Below are 11,937 nucleotides of genomic sequence, written 5' to 3'. Positions count from 1 at the left end.
AGGTTTCTACTTCGTAGTTTTCTTGTTAAGAATCATCTCTTTCCTTTGTCCTTCACTCTGTTCCTTTTGTTTCATTTACTTCCTCCTCTTGAGTCTGTGTGGTCAAAACAAGTGAGAAATGACTTCAAAATCTGCCACCAAGCTTTCCAATTGAACAAAACGGGATCTGGTGAACACATCAAAGCGTTAAGTCAGGAATGAACAACAAACGCACTGAGCTGGTAACAGTCAACATGCCTTGGCATTCGTGTAAAATACAAGGATTTGGTACATATCAATTCATGAACAATGAAACAAGATGGAGCGTGCTTGGTGAACGGATCAAAGGTATTTTCTGTGAAAAGAGTGACAAAAAGGGTGGTGAACCAGTGACAAGCAAGGTATTCCAAGCAGAAATCAAAGTTATTGTTGGAGTATGGCAAGTGAAGGAGCAATAGATCCCGAGGCCAAGGCCGTTGATTCAAATCAGGAAAGAAAAACATGCGCGCTGAATTGGTAACAATTAATATGCTTGGGAGTCCAGGTGAAGCACAAAAGTTTGGTAAATGTCGGTACGAGCGGTGCAACAGATAAAGGGTATTGGGCCTGAACGAGAAGAGGTGTTTTCCGGGTCAAGGCTTACAAAGGAAGTGGTTAGTCAAGTAATGAGCAAGGTCGTCGAATGGAAACCAAAATGAAGGAGCAACAGACCTCAAGGCCGAAGCCAGTGGTTAAGTCAAGAAAGAACAGCGTATACACAGAGTGGGGGTAATGGACATGCTTTAGGATTCATGCGAGACACAAAGGTTGGGTAGATGCCAGTTCATGAGCAATGCAACAGATAGAGGGTGTTGGGTCTGACTGGAGAAGAGGTATTTTCAAGGGTAAAGATGACAGAGGAAAGTGGTTAGTCACCAAACAAGCAAGGTCTTCAAATGGAATCAGCGATCATGGGAAGAAAAGGAGCAATCACCCTCAGAGTTCAAGGCCACAAACCAACCACCACATTTTTAAAACTGACAAGATTTTTCTTTGATTGAAACAGGGGCAGAAAGTTTTCGTTGGTTTCGGAGAAACCCTCCTTAGGGAAAANGAGACTTTGATGAAAGTCGGGGCCTGTCATCAGGCCTGGTGTTCTTTAGACAAATAATGGGTTCAACTTTGGGTGAAGTAGCCATAATCTCCTTGAGTCTCTTTTTAACTAGTATATCTTTATCGGAGGTGAGCCATTTAAATAACGCAAACTAATTTATGGCCCTCCGAAGTCTAATTCAAACCCCTTTTAATTAAATTGAGGTGTGCCTCGCCAAATAAATGCATAAATTGCAGGGCCCTCAATAAATGTTTGTGTTGAAATACTTAGACTTCGGGATGGGCCGTTTAGCGAATTTCACGGTCTTCCCCAAAGATAATAATGCGTTAGTCCCTTTAGGCGCGTATTTTAATAAGATTACCTTCCTAATAGTGGGTGCACATTTATGTGATCCAAATCCAAATCTCAACGAAGTCGAAATGTGTTAACAATCACGGGTGCACTGGTGCGACGTGGTTCGAGACGCATTTTCACGACGTTGCAATCCTTATTAACAATAAAAATAAAAGCAGTTGACTAATAAAAGCACATAAGCTAGAACATGTTTTGAAATCAGATAAAATCAAATACAACAATTGAGCGACCGTGCTAGAACCACGGAACCCGGGAATGCCTAACACCTTCTCCCGGGTTAACAGAATTCCTTACTCGGATTTCTGGTTCGCGGACTGTTGACAGAGTCATAATTTCCTCGGATCGGGATTCAACCGGTGACTTGGGACACCATTAATCTCCTAAGTGGCGACTCTGAATATTAATAATAAATCCCGTTCCGACTGTCCTTTAATTGGAAAAACTCCTTTACACCCTCACAGGTGTAGGAAAAAGGAGGTGTGACACCTATCAGTCCCGGGGTATTAGGACTACTAATCCTAAAAAGGAAGAAAGGGATGGGGGTCTTTATGGAATTTCAAAGGATAAAATTCTAATTCGTCAATCAAAACAAATACCAAGTAGGGAAAGCACAAGAAAATAAACAAGGCTCAAAGAAATCCCTTAAATCAGACAACATTTAGTTTAGCATGCCTTGCACATACTAATTTGGTCTTAAATTAAAATTAAGCGGCGAGCGGACTGGTTCAACACATATATTTAGACAGAAGTCTGCATTAGGCATCTTGGATACAATTGTCAGAAATTAAGGTATTTTAAGCGAGTTATTTAGAAGGAACTGATTTTGGAAAATGACTAATGCAGAAAAGCTTTTGAAGGAAAGAACAGACCGCAGAATAAGTTTTAGAAATAAGTTCCAAAGAAAATTAGCAGACTGTCCAAGTATGTGTCGACGCAAATCGGGTATATAACATTATGGGAGGGCAACTCTTTATTCCCTTGCGAGAATTGGGTTTTTGAAATTTGGAGAGTCGCCACCTAATGATTATAGTGCATTAGGACACTTTTAAAAGAATAAATAAATTGAGAAGAAGAACCAGAGTTTGGGTAAGGGCTTGAGATTATCTCAAGGGGAAGGTGTTAGGCACCCCTCAAGATCCACTAGTGTGGTTCTCAGCCATGTTATAATTGTGACTTCAAGAAGGTAGAAACAAGTAAAGTTGCACATAGGAATTACAAACAAGTTTAAAGCTTTTAAAAGAAGAGAGGAATAAACGATTTAGAAAAAGAGGATTATTTGAAGAAAACATAATTTGAAGAAAACATTTGTAAGTAAAGAAAAAGGGAAAGGGGTCCTAGGTTTATATAAAATATGGATCACATCAATGCAATATACGGCGCACACTCCTCAGAAGAGGGGTCGCACGTGATATTAGTGCACCGGTCATCATATCCATATTCTACCTTTCCCACCCCGTTAAGGTATTTAAACGCGATTAGTCTCGTTTACTTATTGCATGCTAGTACCCGTCCTAACCTATCAGTCCTGGGGTATTAGGACTACTAATCCTAAAGGGGAAGAGAGGGATAAGGGGGCATTTACGGAGTTTAAATGATAAAATACTAGTTTCGACATACAAAACAAGTAACAAATAGAGGGAATGAACAAACAAACATGTAAGGCTCAAATAAACCCCTTAAATCAGATAACATATAGTTTAGCATGCCTTGCACATACTGGTTTGGTCTTAAATTAAACTTAAGCAGCGAACGGACTGGTTTAACACATATATTTAGATAAAAAGTCTGCATTAGGTAACTTGGATCCAATTGTCAGAGGTTAAGGTATTTAGAATGAATTGTTTAGAAAGTACTGGTTTCAGAAATCTAATGTAGAAGAGTTTTGAAAAGAAAGAACAGACTGCAGTGAGTTTAGATATGAGTGTTAAAGAAAAATCAGCAGACTACCCGAATATAAAACACAGAAATAGTTGTAAAGAATTTTAGAGAAAAGACAGAACTATCTAAGGAGAAGAGTAAGCTGTAGAAATGTTTTTTGAAAGACGAGTTCAGGAAGACCAAAATTTAGTTGGAAAACGTTTAGGAAGAATATTAGAAAAGAAACCGTTTCAGAAAAGATGCAGATTCGAAGAACTCAAACGTATACTGATTCAAGAGAATTTTATCAAAAGATTAAGGCTTTTGAAAACATTACATAACTGAACTAAGGCGTTAAGGACCTGTTAACAGATCGTTATTGCTTTAAGCGAACCGGACGAAGTTGATGCAAAATCCTATAGGCATGATATCTACGTTACTGATTTTCGGAGCCTGTTATTGAACTGAAAAAAGGATGATTGTTTGATTAGCCCTATAATTTTCCTAATGAATATGCAATCCCTATAGACATGATATCTATATGCAAATTTTTCAAAAAGTTATTTTAAAGTCCTATAGGCAGGATCTCTAGTGATTTGCAATATGATTAAACGTTAAACCCTATAGGCATGGTATCTATACGATTTGAATTGAAAATATTATACAGACCTATAGGCAGGATTTCTAGTAATAAGATTAAATCCCTAAGTCATGATATCTATCCCTTATTTATGCAAGAAAAGTAAAACCCCTCCCACACCCTTTTACTATATTTCCCCGAGTTTTTTATACAAAATTATTACAAACCGGAAAGGAGAAAAATATAAAATACATCAAAGACTAACAACTAGATCCAAACTGCCTAATCCGATCTTAATGTCTAATAACATGTGATTAACCAATTCCGGATCCAGATTTCCAAAGCCTTCTCTTTATCCAAAGTGTTTCAAAGTTCCAAGGAATCTCAAGGATTCCCGGCATTGCTTACACTCAGGATATCATTTAGAATTAGAATAGTGCAGTGTGAAAGAGCCAGCCCTCAGGCATCCAAGTTCAGAGGGAGCTCAAGGGTCCCAAAGCATGGCTTACAAGAGGGGGGCAGAACTTAGAACTAGGAATAAGTGCAAAGTGATAAGGGAATTGGGGAACCATAACAAATAGTGGTCATGCCTAGCCACAAGGACAGGCTGGCACACCCCTGACCATTTGTTTGGGTTAAACAAGTTAGGAGCAGACCTTGAAGGTCAGACCTAAGTCTGGAACTTATGTGTAGAGGACAACGGAATGGAGTTTCGATGGTTCCGTTAGCTCCGTTAAGTGATTTTGGACTTAGGATCATGCCCGAATTTTGAATTGGAGGTCCGTACTTGAATTAGCTTGAATTGGCAAAAGTTGGAAGCTTTTGGAAGGTTAGACCGGGAGTGGACTTTTTAATATTGAGGTCATTCCGGAAGTTGGAGTAGGTCCGTAATGTCACTTATGACTTGTGTGCAAAATTTGAGGTCAACCGGACTTGATTTGACAGGTTTCGGCATCGGATGTGGAAGTTAGAAGTTCTAAAGTTCATTAGGCTTGAATCGATGCGCAATTTGAGTTTTTGATGTTGTTTGATGTGATTTAAGGCATCGACTAAGTTCGTATGATATTTTAGGACTTGTTGGTATATTCGGACGGGGTCCCAAACATGTGTGGTTTGGATCGAATTCGGACCAATTTTGCTCCACCAGGTCCTCAGGTTATGGTTACATCACCAGCTACTACTCCACCTACACAACCAGCTCGAGGTGGAGGTCGGGCAGGCAGAGGTCGCCCTAGAAGGGGAGGCCATGCCAGATACTATGCTCTTCCTGCGTGGACGGAGGCGGTTTTATCCAACTCTGTCATCAGAAGTATTGTACATGTTTGTCATAGAGATGCATCAGTCTTATTTGATCCAGGCTCCACTTATTCCTATGTGTCATCTTATTTTACTCTGTATTGGGGTGTATTCCATGATTCTTTGAGTTCTCTTGTCTATGTGTCTACACCTGTGGGAGATTATATTGTTGTTGACCTTGTGTATCGGTCGTGTTTGGTTGTTCTTAGTGGTTTTGAGACCAGAGCTGATTTATTGTTGCTCAGTATGGTGGATTTCGATGTTACTTTGGGCATGGACTGGTTGTCGCCCTATCAATATTGTTTTAGGATATGTTGGTACTTTTGGTTGAGGTCCTGGGGGCCTCGGGTGTGTTTCGGATGCCCAACGGGTCACTTTTAGAAAATTTTGAACTGCTTTTTCTGGTATCTGGTTTCCTTCTTCGCGAACGCGAGGGTTGTCTCGCGAACGCGAAGAGGAAAAATGGGGGTCTGTGATATTGGCCTTCGCGAACGCGAAGGGGGAGACGCGAACGCGTAGCAGCAGGAAGGGGTACTACGCGAACGCTGGAGGACACCGCGAACGCGTAGAAGGAAAACTGGGCCTGGGCCATTTGGCCTACGCGAACGTGAGGCCTGCCACGCAAACACGAAGGGGCTGGCAGTTGGCCTTCGCGAAAGCGAAGCCTGGAACGCGAACGCGAAGGGTCTGGGAAAATTGGCCTTCGCGAACGCGACGCCTGGGCTGCGAACGCGATGAAGAACGGGCCTGGGCAGAATGTTAAGTTCTGAAAATGGGACTTCATTCCCATTTTCCATTTTTAGCGAATTGGAGCTCGGATAGGGCGATTTTTGGACAGACTTTCTTAGAGAACAACGGGGTAAGTGTTCTTAACTCAATTTTGGTTGTATAACTCGAATCTATTACAAGTTTTGGCGTTTAATCTGAGAATTTTGTTGAAAAGGGTAGAAAACCCTCTTGGATAGAATCACTGATTTGAGGGTCGAAATGATATGGGAATTGTATAAATTTTGTATGGTTAGACTCGTGAGAGTGCGAGGTTTCTGGAAATGTAAATTTTATCCATTTCCGAGGGGCATTTTGGTCATTTTATATAATTTTGCTTATTAGCTTGGAATTTAATTCTAGAATCAATTACTTGAATTATCATTGATGATATGCAATTTAATTGAATATATTTGATCCATTTGGAATCGGAAACTCGTGGGAAAGGCGTGGTTTTGGGTTGACTTGCACTTGTTCGAGGTAAGTGGCTTGTCTAACCTTGTGTGGGGGACTTTGTCCCTTAAGATATGAAATTTGGTAATTGAATGCCTTGTACGTGAGGTGACGAGCGCATACTTGAGCTAATTGTAAAAACCCGAATTTTACTTAAAATACTTGAACTGAGTTTCTTTCGTATTTGCTTTATCCTACTTGCTATTACAGCCTGTGCTAGTATAGAAAAGCATGTTTAGTGGACTTACTTGCTTACTTGTCTAAACTGTATTATTTGCGCTTCGTGAAGCATGCTAGACTAGAAATCTTATTAATTGTTCTCACTTAGCATTATGCAATATTTGAATTGTTGTGGTGTGTTTACAATTTGGGACTACGGGACGGCATCCCGGGAGTTTCCCCTGCACGTGTTATGTTCTAAGACTGAGAGTGCGGGATACCAAGAGATCCTTGGCACAGAAATGATTATATATGGAGGATACCAGGAGATCCTCGGGATACTAAGAGATCCCCAAATTATTTATTGAGGATACCAAGAGATCCCAGAATTATTATTGAGGATACCAAGAGATCCTCGGGATACCAAGAGATCCTCGGGATACCAGGAGATCCCTGATGCTAATTAACCGGTTGTGGTTTGTACCTCTATTCATTGATTGTGTTGTTCTTTGTTACTGCTTTTACTTATTATCTTGCTAGATTCTCGCTGTGGTTATACTCATATTGTCTTCTCAATATCATATTGATTATTATGTTTTATCTCAGTAGGGCCCTGACCTTCCTCGTCACTACCTAACCGAGGTTAGGCTTGGCACTTACTGAGTACCGCTGTGGTGTACTCATGCCTCTTCTGCGCATGTTTTTCATGTGCAGATCCAGGTAACTCCGGTCAGGCGCACCATCAGTGATCCAGGAGACATCTACCAGAGACTTTGAGGTATATCTGCCACGTCCGCAGACCAGGAGTCTCTATCTCATTCTAGCTTTAGTATTTGATTTTCCTTTCTTTCGGGTGTGTAGACATTTCGGAGTTAGAGCAGTGTATTACATTTCTATTAGCATGTGGTTTCTGTGAGATTTCGGATTTTGGGTTTCTGTTTTCAGAATTTGTAGTGTCGAAGTGTATGTGCCAAGTGGCAAGTTGTATACTTTCTTAAGTTATTTAACTTTTGATTTAATATTTTCGTATTAGTTGTTACTTCCGCACTGTTAGGCTTATCTAGTCGTCGTGACTAGGTGTCATCATGACGTGTTCACGATTGATGAATTAGGGTTGGACACTATTGGTTAGTTCCTTTTTACTCTATGGCATCTTCGAAGACATTAGTGTCTCATGAGATTTACTTCTATTCCATATCTTTGCAAAATGAATGTTTAGAAAGCGGTCCATTTAGACTAGGTATCCTATTATTTTTAACTTTTTTGGTTTATAAATGGAACTACTTTTTAGAGCCAATAATTAAGTTTTTTAGGCAAAATTAATAGTTATCTTTGATCGGTCATCAAAAGGATTTAAACTTAAACTTGTGAAGATAATTCCATTGATTATAAGAAATAATTTTGACTAGTTAAATCGTATCCAAGTTTAGTCTAATTTGACAATCCTATTTAAAAGCCGAAGAAAGATAAGTCTTCTAATTTCATGTGGTGCAGTTTTTCGTGATCTTATTCAGAATAAGATACCAAACTCAATTAGCCTGAATTGTCAACATGTTCATATAAATAAATAATTAAATTAAAAAATAGGCGAAACCAAAAACTAACATCTTGTTATCCTTGAGCGATATGGAAAGAATTAACGACTTTTTGCTTCATCATTAAAGTTAAAGTAAAATTGAAACCCTATCATTAAAACACATAAAGAGGATATCCAAAGAGTACAAAACACTTTTCATTAAAACATCAAAGACCAACTTTAGAAACAAAACTATATCAAACGTGTCAATATCCTCATAGGAAATAAAACAGATCTTCGAAAAGTATCAACGTATCGAAACACATAATTCTTCAAAATTACCAACATATGACATACTATTAATGCATTGAGAAAATAGAAACAATTGAATTTAGGAGAAAAAATATTATGTGATATATCTTTCTTAAATAGCAGTTAAAACAATTGTTAAGAACTATAATTATTTGTACTGAGTAGTTAGTTAGTTAGCTACTAGAAAATCAACCTATGGCAACAGATGTTATTGCATCGGTTTGTGAACCGTTGCTATAGAGGGCTTATTGTAGTTGCGACCGTTACAATAAGGCATAGATGTTGTGGGCACACTTTCACTATAAAACCGTTGCACTTGTGGGGGAACCGTTCCCATAGATTTTTTTTGTTGCAACGTTTAATTGAACCATTCCTATAGACGTATTTATTGGAACAGATCTTGGAAACAATTCAATGGGAACGGTTTTAATTCCCTCTCAATTATTTGCCCCCTCAGTTTTTCGTGAAACCCGCCAAAACCCATATTTTATTTTACATTCTATTTTTTTACCTATAGTTTTTTTATGTAATACTACTCGTTAATTAAAAGTGGAGAAGGGCAAATAACATGTTTCTCTGTCAAAGACGCAAACCTCACGCCCAAAATCAAAGAGAAACCTCAAGCCCAAAATCAAAGAACTCGATCACTCTGTCCAGCTCTTCTCACACCGGTGACAGTCGATCCTTCCGCCAACCTACGTTAAACCCGCCAGAATTTCAAGAAAAATATCCTATAAACTTTATCTCCTCCACCATAAACAACCACCTCCTTCAATAAATTCGAGCCATCCAATAATTTTAGGGATTTAGCGAATTGGAGCTCGGTTAGTGCAAAGTGTACATGGAAGGAGAGATCGTAAGTTGATCGTGCTAAATGACTTGAATCGGCGCATTGGTCCAGTTGAAGCAGTTATAAAAGAGTTAGGTAGTTTTCTCGGCACATTGTCAATGAGTATGACCTTTTGTCCTCTTAATGTTTTTTAATTGAAGGAAACTAGATATAAAAGATGATATGTGGAACTATATCAAGGTTTGAAATTCTCAATTTTCAATAAGCGTGGATTATATTTTATATTTTTTACACTAACCGAATTGCACCGAATTTGTAGGCAAAATATGACATCCCTGAGGATGCGATTATCCCGGGTTTATCATTAAATTCAGGTTGCTTGGAGAAAGTATAAGAATCAATTGAAGAAAGATCACTTTGAAGCCCATTCCAATGACGAGCTTCGAATGGAGACTAGGCCGGTAGATGTTTTGGAATCTCACTTAAAGGATCTTCTTAACTATTGGAACTCTGATTCCCACAAGGTAAACTTGAGAGAAGGATTAATATTTACTTTAATCTTGTGAATTCAATCAAGTAATCACTAGTTATTAAAACTGAACCAATGCCTATATAGGAGTTATGGGCCAGAAAGAAATCACTACTTATTTAATGTAGCAAATCACTACTGTAGCTGGTTCATTACAACTAAATGAACCAAGTATAAGATGCAAAAAAGCCTTTAACCAACAATTGTCCTCTGTTTAACTGTTTCTGTAGCAATAATACTTAAGACAAAGGGAGGCAAAAGGAAAGAAAAACCAACTATATAACATGTCACAGTTTACTCCTATCCATGAACCTGCTATTCATGCATATGTACAGCTTTGAAAATAAATCTTTCATTGTTGATTGAGTTTACATGCAATCAAGACCTCCTTACTCTTTTGATAGACCAAAAAGATTACTAGTATCCGAATTCTGAGCAATCTTGGCTAGAAGTGAAGTCATAAGCTTTTGAATTAGTCCACAAAAGTCTACATAATTTAAGAAAGATTCACAACTCTTAAGATATGTTAATATATCATGGCCTGACCAGTAAAATAACCCTTCAAAAAAGTTTTCTGTTTGATGCAACAGATTGCAAGATGACAACTTTTCTGTCATTCCAAGAAATTTAGCACAACAGTGGACTCTCTCTCTCTCTCTCTCTCTCTCTCTCTCTGAGTGATCTCGCTTCATCATGCAACATGTTGGAAAATTAGTATACAGGCCATGTCTGATTTATCTAGTAATTTCTTTTATCTTCTACTGGTTGTGTGGCTTTCGATCTAGGGGCTGGTTTGATTTGGTTAAGTGGTGAATCTTTAATTAAACTCTGTTTATGTCTTCGTGTGTTGTTCAAACATTACAATCTTCTGCTTGACATCAGTTTGTTGTTAGTCCATGCTTTTAGCCGATTAATAAATTAGCTCGGTTGTTCTTGTCCAATTTTTCTGTTGTTGGTTGATAGTTGCATTTGTTTAGTTTCTCTTGATAAGGATCTGTTAGTACATCTCCATGTTTTAGGATTTAAATGATTGTTATATGGAAATATGCGAAACACTACTATTTTGTTACATGGAAAAAGCATATGGTAATTAATAGGATGTTATTCTATTTAATCTTTGTTGTTAAACTTTCAGGAGGTAAAAGCTGTTACGTTAAGAATAGTTCATCCATTTACTGCTTCTTGCATGAATCTTGGTGAGGAAGCATGGCATTTCCCTTGGTTATGTTCATGTCAATATGTTGATTTTCTTTGTATGTGTATAAAACAATGGTTCATTCATGCCCCAAGTTAATAGTTTGGTTCAAGAATATCATAGCCGTTACAAGACCGACACAAATTTTCCCTTATTGACTAATAGAAAACGATTAGATATTTTCTTAAGTTAGTTTTAATGATTAGCGGGATTTCCTAATAGGTAACCACTTTCTTCAGGACTATTTTTTGGTGCTTTCGTTGCTAGTAATAGCTAATAGTATTGTATTGGGTGATACCCTTTTTTGCTTGAGCCCGACCGGGTTGGATCCGGTCCGGAGCAAGTCGGGGCCATCGAACCCGACCTGGATGCAAGGTAGAACGACGGCCACGTCTACAACCGAGGTCGAGTCATTTCGAGACCGTTACAGAGCTCGAAAGGAATCACCACCGGATGGAGAAACACACAAGGTCAGAAGCCGGGCTCGTAACGGATAACCAAGCGTCGCCGGATATCTCGCCCAAACGTGATTTTCTCAACCACTTCAGGCCATTAAGGCGTAATTACAGGGATCCACGATGTAATCAATTTACCTACCTTATTTTTACCCTTAATCAGAATGTATAAATGGGTATCTCTCTAAATTCTTGTGGGGCATCAAGCACAATTGTTCTAAGCAATATTATATTCTGCGATTATTTACTTTAACAGCAATTGTTGAGTCTTTATCTTTATTTTCCTCAACCTAAAAGCCTTTTGTATCTTTTAGTTCACGGATCCTTAAAACCCCATATAAATTCAATTGTTATCCGGATTCCAGGGTAAACAGTTTGGCGCCCACCGTGGGGCTAAGGATATTGGTGAGCTCTTTGATACTCTTTCTTGACGCATCGCAATACACTGGTTCTTTGCAAAAGAGTCCATCTTACATTCAAATTACCAACTCATAGAATGGCACAATCAATTAACAACGAACTTGAACAGCAGACAGGAAACAATGGAATGCCCGGGCTCGAAAACCCGATAGATGCCGGTTCCCGGATGGCGCTCAACACTGAT

General features: G+C 38.7%; 1 long non-coding RNA gene across 2 annotated transcripts; it reads left to right on the top strand.

Moving 5' to 3' along the window:
* Window positions 1-8,946: 8,946 nt before the first annotated feature.
* LOC109219990 lies at window positions 8,947-11,209 on the top strand. Of its 2 annotated transcripts, none has more exons than XR_002067024.1 (3): window positions 8,947-9,289; window positions 9,474-9,678; window positions 10,819-11,209. It is a non-coding gene; the product is annotated as an uncharacterized LOC109219990 (long non-coding RNA). The 2 variants fall into 2 exon arrangements; XR_002067023.1 differs by lacking the exon at window positions 10,819-11,209 and adding an exon at window positions 10,274-10,624.
* The last annotated feature ends 728 nt before the right edge of the window (window positions 11,210-11,937 follow it).

Source organism: Nicotiana attenuata, unplaced genomic scaffold (assembly GCF_001879085.1).
Source record: "Nicotiana attenuata strain UT unplaced genomic scaffold, NIATTr2, whole genome shotgun sequence".
Classification (NCBI taxonomy): domain Eukaryota; kingdom Viridiplantae; phylum Streptophyta; class Magnoliopsida; order Solanales; family Solanaceae; genus Nicotiana; species Nicotiana attenuata.
This window is presented reverse-complemented; position numbering and strand designations above follow the sequence as displayed.